The sequence below is a fragment of the Anabrus simplex genome, chromosome 1 (genome assembly GCF_040414725.1).
Source record: "Anabrus simplex isolate iqAnaSimp1 chromosome 1, ASM4041472v1, whole genome shotgun sequence".
NCBI lineage: Eukaryota > Metazoa > Arthropoda > Insecta > Orthoptera > Tettigoniidae > Anabrus > Anabrus simplex.
Window position 1 is genome coordinate 780,483,605 of NC_090265.1, and position 7,537 is coordinate 780,491,141.

At 43.5% G+C, this 7,537-nt stretch overlaps 1 pseudogene; it reads right to left on the bottom strand.

The window, feature by feature from the left end:
* Positions 1-5,606: 5,606 nt before the first annotated feature.
* Positions 5,607-5,745, bottom strand: LOC136858928 (5.8S ribosomal RNA; annotated as a pseudogene).
* Positions 5,746-7,537: the final 1,792 nt, after the last annotated feature.

Below are 7,537 nucleotides of genomic sequence, written 5' to 3' on the forward strand. Positions count from 1 at the left end.
CCTGGCTTTTTTCTTAAACGTTTTCAAAGAACTTGGGAATTTATCGAACTTTTTCCCTTGATAATTTATATCACTCCCTTACTCTTAATTAGTCCTCGTGAATTCCAAATTTATCTTCATGTTATGATCTTTCCTACTTTCGTCAGCTCTGCTCCATACTCTAATAAGGGTCTTACCAGATATTTGTATGCTCTCTCCTTTATATCCTTACTACAACCCCTGAATACCCTCGTAACCGTTTGATGACATCTGCAACCTTTCTTAACAATCTCGTTTGTATGATTACCCGAATGAAGAGCATTCCGTATATTGACACCTAGGTCCCTACAGTGTTCCCCATGAGGTACTATCACACCATCAACACAGTAATTAACAATGAGAGGACTTTAACTCTTGGTGAAACTTATTACTTGGATTTTCATCCCGTTTACATTCATACCATTGTCTGCTCAATCAATCAATCAATCAATCAATCAATCAATCAATCAATCAATCAATCAATCAATCAATCAATCAATCAATCAATCAATCAATCAATCAATCAATCAATCAATCAATCAATCAATGTTGATCTGCATTTAGGGCAGTCGCGCAGGTGGCAGATTCCCTATCTGTTGTTTTCTAGCCTTTTCCTAAATGATTTCAAAGAAATTGGAAATTTATTGAACGTCTCCCTTCGTAAGTTATTCCAATCCCTAACTCCCCTTCCTATAAATGAATATTTGCCCCAGTTTGTCCCCTTGAATTCCAACTTTATCTTCATATTGTGATCTTTCCTACTTTTATAAACGCCACTCAAACTTATTCGTCTACTAATGTCATTCCACGCCATCTCTCCGCTGACAGCTCGGAATATACCGCATAGTCGAGTAGCCCTTCTTCTTTCTCTCAATTCTCCCCAACCCAAACTTTGCAACATTTTTGTAACGCTACTCTTTTGTCGAAAATCACCCAGAACAAATCGAGCTGCTTTTCTTTCGATTTTTTCCAATTCTTGAATCAGGTAATCCTGGTGAGGGTCCCATACACTGGAACCATACTCTAGTTGGGGTCTTACCAGAGACTTATATGCCCTCTCCTTTACATCCTCACGACAACCCCTAAACACCCTCATAACCATGTGCAGAGATTTACAATCCCATTTATGTGATTACCCCAATGAAGGTCTTTCCTTATATTAACACCTCGATACTTACAATGATTCCCAACAGGAACTTTCACCCCATCAACGCAGTAATTAAAACTGAGAGGACTTTTTCTATTTGTGAAACTCACAACCTGACTTTTAACCCCGTTTATCAACATACCATTGCCTGCTGTCCATCTCACAACATTATCGAGGTCACGTTGCAGTTGCTCAGAATCTTGTAAATTATTTATTACTCTATACAGAATAACATCATCCGCAAAAAGCCTTACCTCCGATTCCACTCCTTTACTCATATCATTTATATATATAAGAAAACATAAAGGTCCGATAATACTGCCTTGAGGAATTCCCCTCTTAATTATTACAGGGTCAGATAAAGCTTCACCTACTCTGATTCTCTGAGATCTATTTTCTAGAAATATAGCAACCCATTCAGTCACCCTTTTATCTAGTCCAATTGCACTCATTTTTGCCAGTAGTCTCCCATGATCTACCCTATCAAATGCTTTAGACAGGTCAATCGCGATACAGTCCATTTGATCTCCAGAATCCATGATATCTGCTATATCTCGCTGGAATCCTACAAGTTGACCTTCAGTGGAATAACCTTTCCTAAAACCGAACTGCCTTCTATCGAACCAGTTATTAATTTCACAAACATGTCTAATATAATCAGAAAGAATACCTTTCCAAAGCTTACATACAACGCATGTCAAACTTACTGGCCTGTAATTTTCAGCTTTATGTCTATCACCCTTTCCTTTATACACAGGGGCGACAATAGCAACTCTCCATTCATCTGGTATAGCTCCTCCGACCAAACAATAATCACATAAGTACCTCAGATATGGTACTATATCCCAACACATTGTCTTTAGTATATCCCCAGAAATCTGATCAATTCCAGCCGCTTTTCTAGTTTTCAACTTTTGTATCTTATTGTAAATGTCATTGTTATCATATGCAAATTTTAATACTTCATTGGCCTTAGTCTCCTCCTCTATCTCGACATTTTCCTTCTAACCAACAATCTTTACATACTGCTGACTGAATACTTCTGTCTTTTGAAGATCCTCACATACACAATCCCCTTGTTCATTAATTATTCCTGGAATGTCCTTTTTGGAACCTGTTTCTGCCTTAAAATACCTATACATACTTTTCCATTTTTCACTAAAATTTGTATGACTGCCAATTATACTTGCCATCATGTTATCCTTAGCTGCCTTCTTTGCTAGATTCATGTTTCTAGTAAGTTCCTTTATCAGCCATATGGTACTGCCTAATAGTCCTACTTTTAAGACATTCCTTTCTATCACATTTATTTTTGACTGCGACACTAATGATCATTAATACCATCTATTACTTCAGTTTCCCTATAGAGCTCATGTGGTTTTATCAACACCACATCCAGGATATTTCCCCTCTGGTTGGTTCCATCACTTTCTGAATCAGCTGTCCTTCCCATATTAACTTATTTGCCATTTGTTGGTCATGCTTCCTGTCGTTCGCATTTCCTTCCCAATTGACATCTGGCAAATTCAGATCGCCCGCTACAATCACATTTCTTTCCATGTCGTTTCCCACATAGCTGACTATCCTATCAAATAATTCCGAATCCGCGTCAGTGCTACCCTTTTCCGGTCTGTACACTCCAAATACATCAAGTTGCCTATTATCTTTAGAAATGAGCCTTACACCTAGAATTTCATGTGTCTCATCTTTAACTTTTTCGTAGCTTACAAATTCTTCTTTCACCAGAATGAATACTCCCCCTCCCACCATTTCTATCCTATCTCTACGATACACACTCCAGTGCCGTGAGAAAATTTCTGCATCCATTATATAATTTCTCAGCCATGATTCAACTCCTATTACAATATCTGGTAAATATATATCTATTAAATTACTTAATTCTATTCCTTTATGTACAATACTTCTACAGTTCAACACTAACAATTTTATGTCATCCCCACTTGATTTCCAGTTCCCTGTTCCTTGTCCATCTCATAACATTGTTTACGTCCCCCTGTAGTCGCTCACAATCCTGCAACTCATTTATTACTCTATACAGTACATAACATCATCCGCGAATAGCCTTATCTGTGATTCTAGTTCTTTACTCGTACCATGGGTCATTTCGGCCCATTTCTGAGGAAACGTCTAATGAGATTCATGAACGAAATTCTAATTGTTTGTAAGATCGCATCTCTTCCACTTTTCCCTGGTTACTCTTAATATAGAATGCTTCCCTGGTTGGACTTCCTCTTAAAACAGTAATTAACAACAACAAAAACAAAAACAACAACGCTATCATCGCGGGGTTCTAAATTAGCTCATATATATATCGAATTACGTCAGTTCTCCAGGGCCTCGCTGGAGTATTTGCTACTACCACCAAGATCTGCACCGACGGCGGCTCCAGGCAGGCTCACGCCTAGACCCTTCTGCGTTCACCGTCGCGACCCTGCTACTCGTCAGGGCTTCACGGGGCCGGCCGCCGAAGCGAAACCGCGCACCCTTCATTACCGAGCTGATGGCAGAGTATAGGCAAGACGCTTCAGCACCATCCATTTTCAGGGCTAGTTACTTCGGCAAGTGAGTTTTTACACACTCCTTAGCGGATTCCGACTTCCATGGCCACCGTCCTGCTGTCTTAAGCAACCAACGCCTTTCATGGTTTCCCATGGGCGCCTTAACTCTGGATTTGGTTCATCCCACAATGCCAGTTCTGTTTACCAAAAATGGCCCACTTGACACTCCGATCCAAGAAATAAATCTCGCGGCTTCAAAAATGTTTTAAGCAAGCCGGAGATCTCACCCATATAAAGTATGAGAATAGGTTGAGGTCTTTTCGGCCCTAAGGCCTCTAATCATTCACTTGACCGGATGAGACTCGTTCGAGCATCAGCTATCCTGAGGGAAACTTCGGAGGCAACCAGCTACTAGAAGGTTCGATTAGTCTTTCGCCCCTATACCCAGCTCCGACGATCGATTTGCACGTCAGGGTTTCCCCTGACTTCGTCTTGGCCAGGTATAGTTTACCATCTTTTGGGTCCCAACGTGTACGTTCTGGGTGCGCCTCACCTCGCAATGAGAACGAGACGCCCCGGGAATGCGGAGCCGCACAGCAGCGCGGCCCATCTTCCCTCGGTCCGCACAAGGCGGGACCTTCACTTTCATTGCGCCTACAGGTTTAGTGTCAACCCAATGACTTGCGATCATGTTAGACTTCTTGGTCCGTGTTACAAACGGGTCGTGAAATTACCCGAAGCTTTTGCGCCGCTGACGGGAGTCTACAAGATTCTTCTGTCCGAGGCATCCCCAAACCAAAAGCTGAGCAGACCCGGAAGCCGGGCTGGAGGTCCGTCGTCCATGCCGCTCGCCATCCCTTGTCAGGGGACGAATGCCTGCCACGAAGGGCGGCGAATCAACTCCGCGCACACGTGCCGTCGAGTCGTCGGCCGGAACACCGGGGGTCTGTCCTACGAACTCGCATTGCGACGCGGACGAACAGGCTACACACGCAGGCCTTAGACCGACACCCGACGGTCGTGACATCCAACGAGGGGAGGAGTGCGGCCCAGCGACTTCGCCACCACTACCCGACCGAGTAGAAACCTGTTATCACCCTAACGCCAGATTGCTCCGTGCTCCTATCTGGCCAAAGCAGGGGAAGAGGCGCGGATAAGGCTTGAATCTCCCCGGTTGAGGTATTTTCGGTTTTCTCACGTTTACTCCCGAACGGTTTCACGTACTCTTGAACTCTCTCTCTCTTCGAAGTTATTTTCAACTTTCCCTCACGGTACTTGTTCGCTATCGGTCTCGTGGTTATATTTAGCTTTAGATGGAATTTACCACCCACTTAGGGCTGCGCTCTCAAACAACCCGACTCTAAGGAGAGATCCTCCCGGAATCCGCAGTGGTCTCCACGGGCCTGGCACACTCTGCGGAGCGTGGCCCCATTCAAGAAGGACTTGAAGTCGCCGCAGGATCCCGGGATAAGTGGACCCTCCCAAACACTACATTTCTCGGCAGGGTGAACCTGCGAGATTCGGTGCTGGGCTCTTTCCTGTTCGCTCGCCGCTACTAAGGGAATCCTTGTTAGTTTATTTTCCTCCCCTTAATAATATGCTTACATTTAGCGGGTAGTCTCGCCTGCTCTGAAGTCGTGTTTGGTTTGTACGTATCCCACAAAATGTTCGGTCGCTCCACACACAGCACACACTTTCGAGCTTGGTCGCGGGGCAAAGGCGGCGAACCGGCGCCAGCAGACACAAAGATGCTGCATGGACCAACCCTTCTGTCTCACACACTCTCAGTGGTGGTATTAACCGATTCAGCTCCACCGAGGTGAAGCTCTTTTCAGGAGACGCGGCGGCGGCCGGCGGCCGTGGCCACACGAACCGCGACGCTCGCATCCTTCGAACGCAATGTCGCGTTCAGTTTTAGCACCCGACCCTCAGCCAGGCGTGGCCCAGGAACGGAATCCATCGACCGCAATTTGCGTTCGAAATGTCGATGTTCACATGTCGACGCGCGATTTGCTGCGTTCTTCATCGACCCACGAGCCGAGTGATCCACCGTTCACGGTTGTTTTCTTTCATTTCTCGAGCGTTCTCTCCACGGGTAGTGGAGGAGAAACAATAATTTTTATGGGTTTCTCGTTACAGAGCTAAGAAGTGTTTCGAGCATGGGCTTTACGTTCATTTAAAACCTGCCCGCCGGGCCGAAGCCGCGACGGGTCCCCTCGTGTTTTCTCCGCTCCACTGAGCGAGGGAGGTAGGTACCCAGAAGTGAAAAGGAAGTGTACTAAATGCATCCCAGTTTCGATTATATTAGCTACCATTTTTAAAAAATCGACAAAGAACAAGGAAGTATTCTTTAATCTCGATCGTATCAGAATATATTAAGGTAATGTCGCAAAAATTAATTTTCAAAGCAACATTGAATGGTAAAAATTTTTGCCATGTGATTAACAAAGAAAGGTACGTCTAAGTGTAAATTTAAAACAGCATGTCATTAGTTTTACGTTAGTATAACTGCGACAGAAATTTTCTGTTTTGCATTTGCATCCGTTGAACATCGACCAAGGACTCAACAACATTCCAATTACTCAAGAGGATTAAACTGTCAATTGTTGCACGGACATCCAAGCTTTCTTATGTGAGGCTTGTGTTTATTTGACAACGAATCGACTGAAGAGTTGACACGCAAACTGCTCAGTTGATTGTGCTCTTAACATAATTGATCGGATCAATATAGTAAGAGTGTTCTTATTGTCAGCATGAAGTGGCATGAGAGTGTCTGCTGGTTCTGTAGTCGTTAAGGTGCCCTCAGAAACACAAGGATTACTTGCAGAATTCCTACGAGCGTGAATATGAAGCCAAACAAGGACTTATTATCAGAGTTTCTTCCTCTCTTGCACGTGTCAAGATTGTGTGGCCTCATGCCGTACGAACTAGATTCTAACACTCAACGTCTAAAGATTAGCTCAAAGGGACTGTTCAGAACCATCACTATTACTGTCATCATAGCTGCTGGCTTCTTGTACTTTCTCATACTTGATCTGCTGCAAGGTGTTCCATACGTGCACGGTGGAATGGCGAGAGTCGTGCGTGGGTTCCTGGATCTTGGTGTGTTCATAATGCCTATGGTCACCTTGATACCTAGCTTAGGCAATTACATCGGGAAGGCTGAAGAAATTTATCTCAAGTTAGCTAAAGTAGAAGTGATATTACGTGTAAAGTTCGCAGTTGAACATAAGTGGTCCAAGATAATCATGTCACAAATTCCTATCCACATCGTCGTCATGTGTGTTTTGTACGTAAACTGGCTCTATGTTACTCATACACTGGGGTACATTTTACACTGTTTTGCACATATAATTTCAACAGTACTTTATTTGCAGTTTATTAACAGTATTATTTTTCTAAGAAAACTTTTACAATTTTTAAATGAAATACTCGATAAGTTTGCTCGTGATTATCGTGCCGGTAGCGAGGAGAAAGCTGAGTACGGTATCTCTTGTTATGATGGAATAAACGCGTCAGTTCCCAACAGAGCAACTGGAGACTTGTGCTCCATCAGGACAGTTCGGCTTCTTCACGACGATGTCATAAAAGTCGCTCACCTGATCAATTCGATCTACGGCCCCGATATCCTTTCGAGAATAATGTATTACTTCATTGGTTTGTTATCGGATATCTACCAATTATATCGCTTATTACAAGCTGAACCATCGAGCTATATACACGAAATTTCAGTTCTTGTGTTCTGGGATGTATTCCACATGATACAGTTGATCACCATCGGAGCAGTCTGCGCCTTGGCCTCGTCTGAAGCTAACAGTACGGCTTTTTACGTGACAAAATTAATCCTTCATCA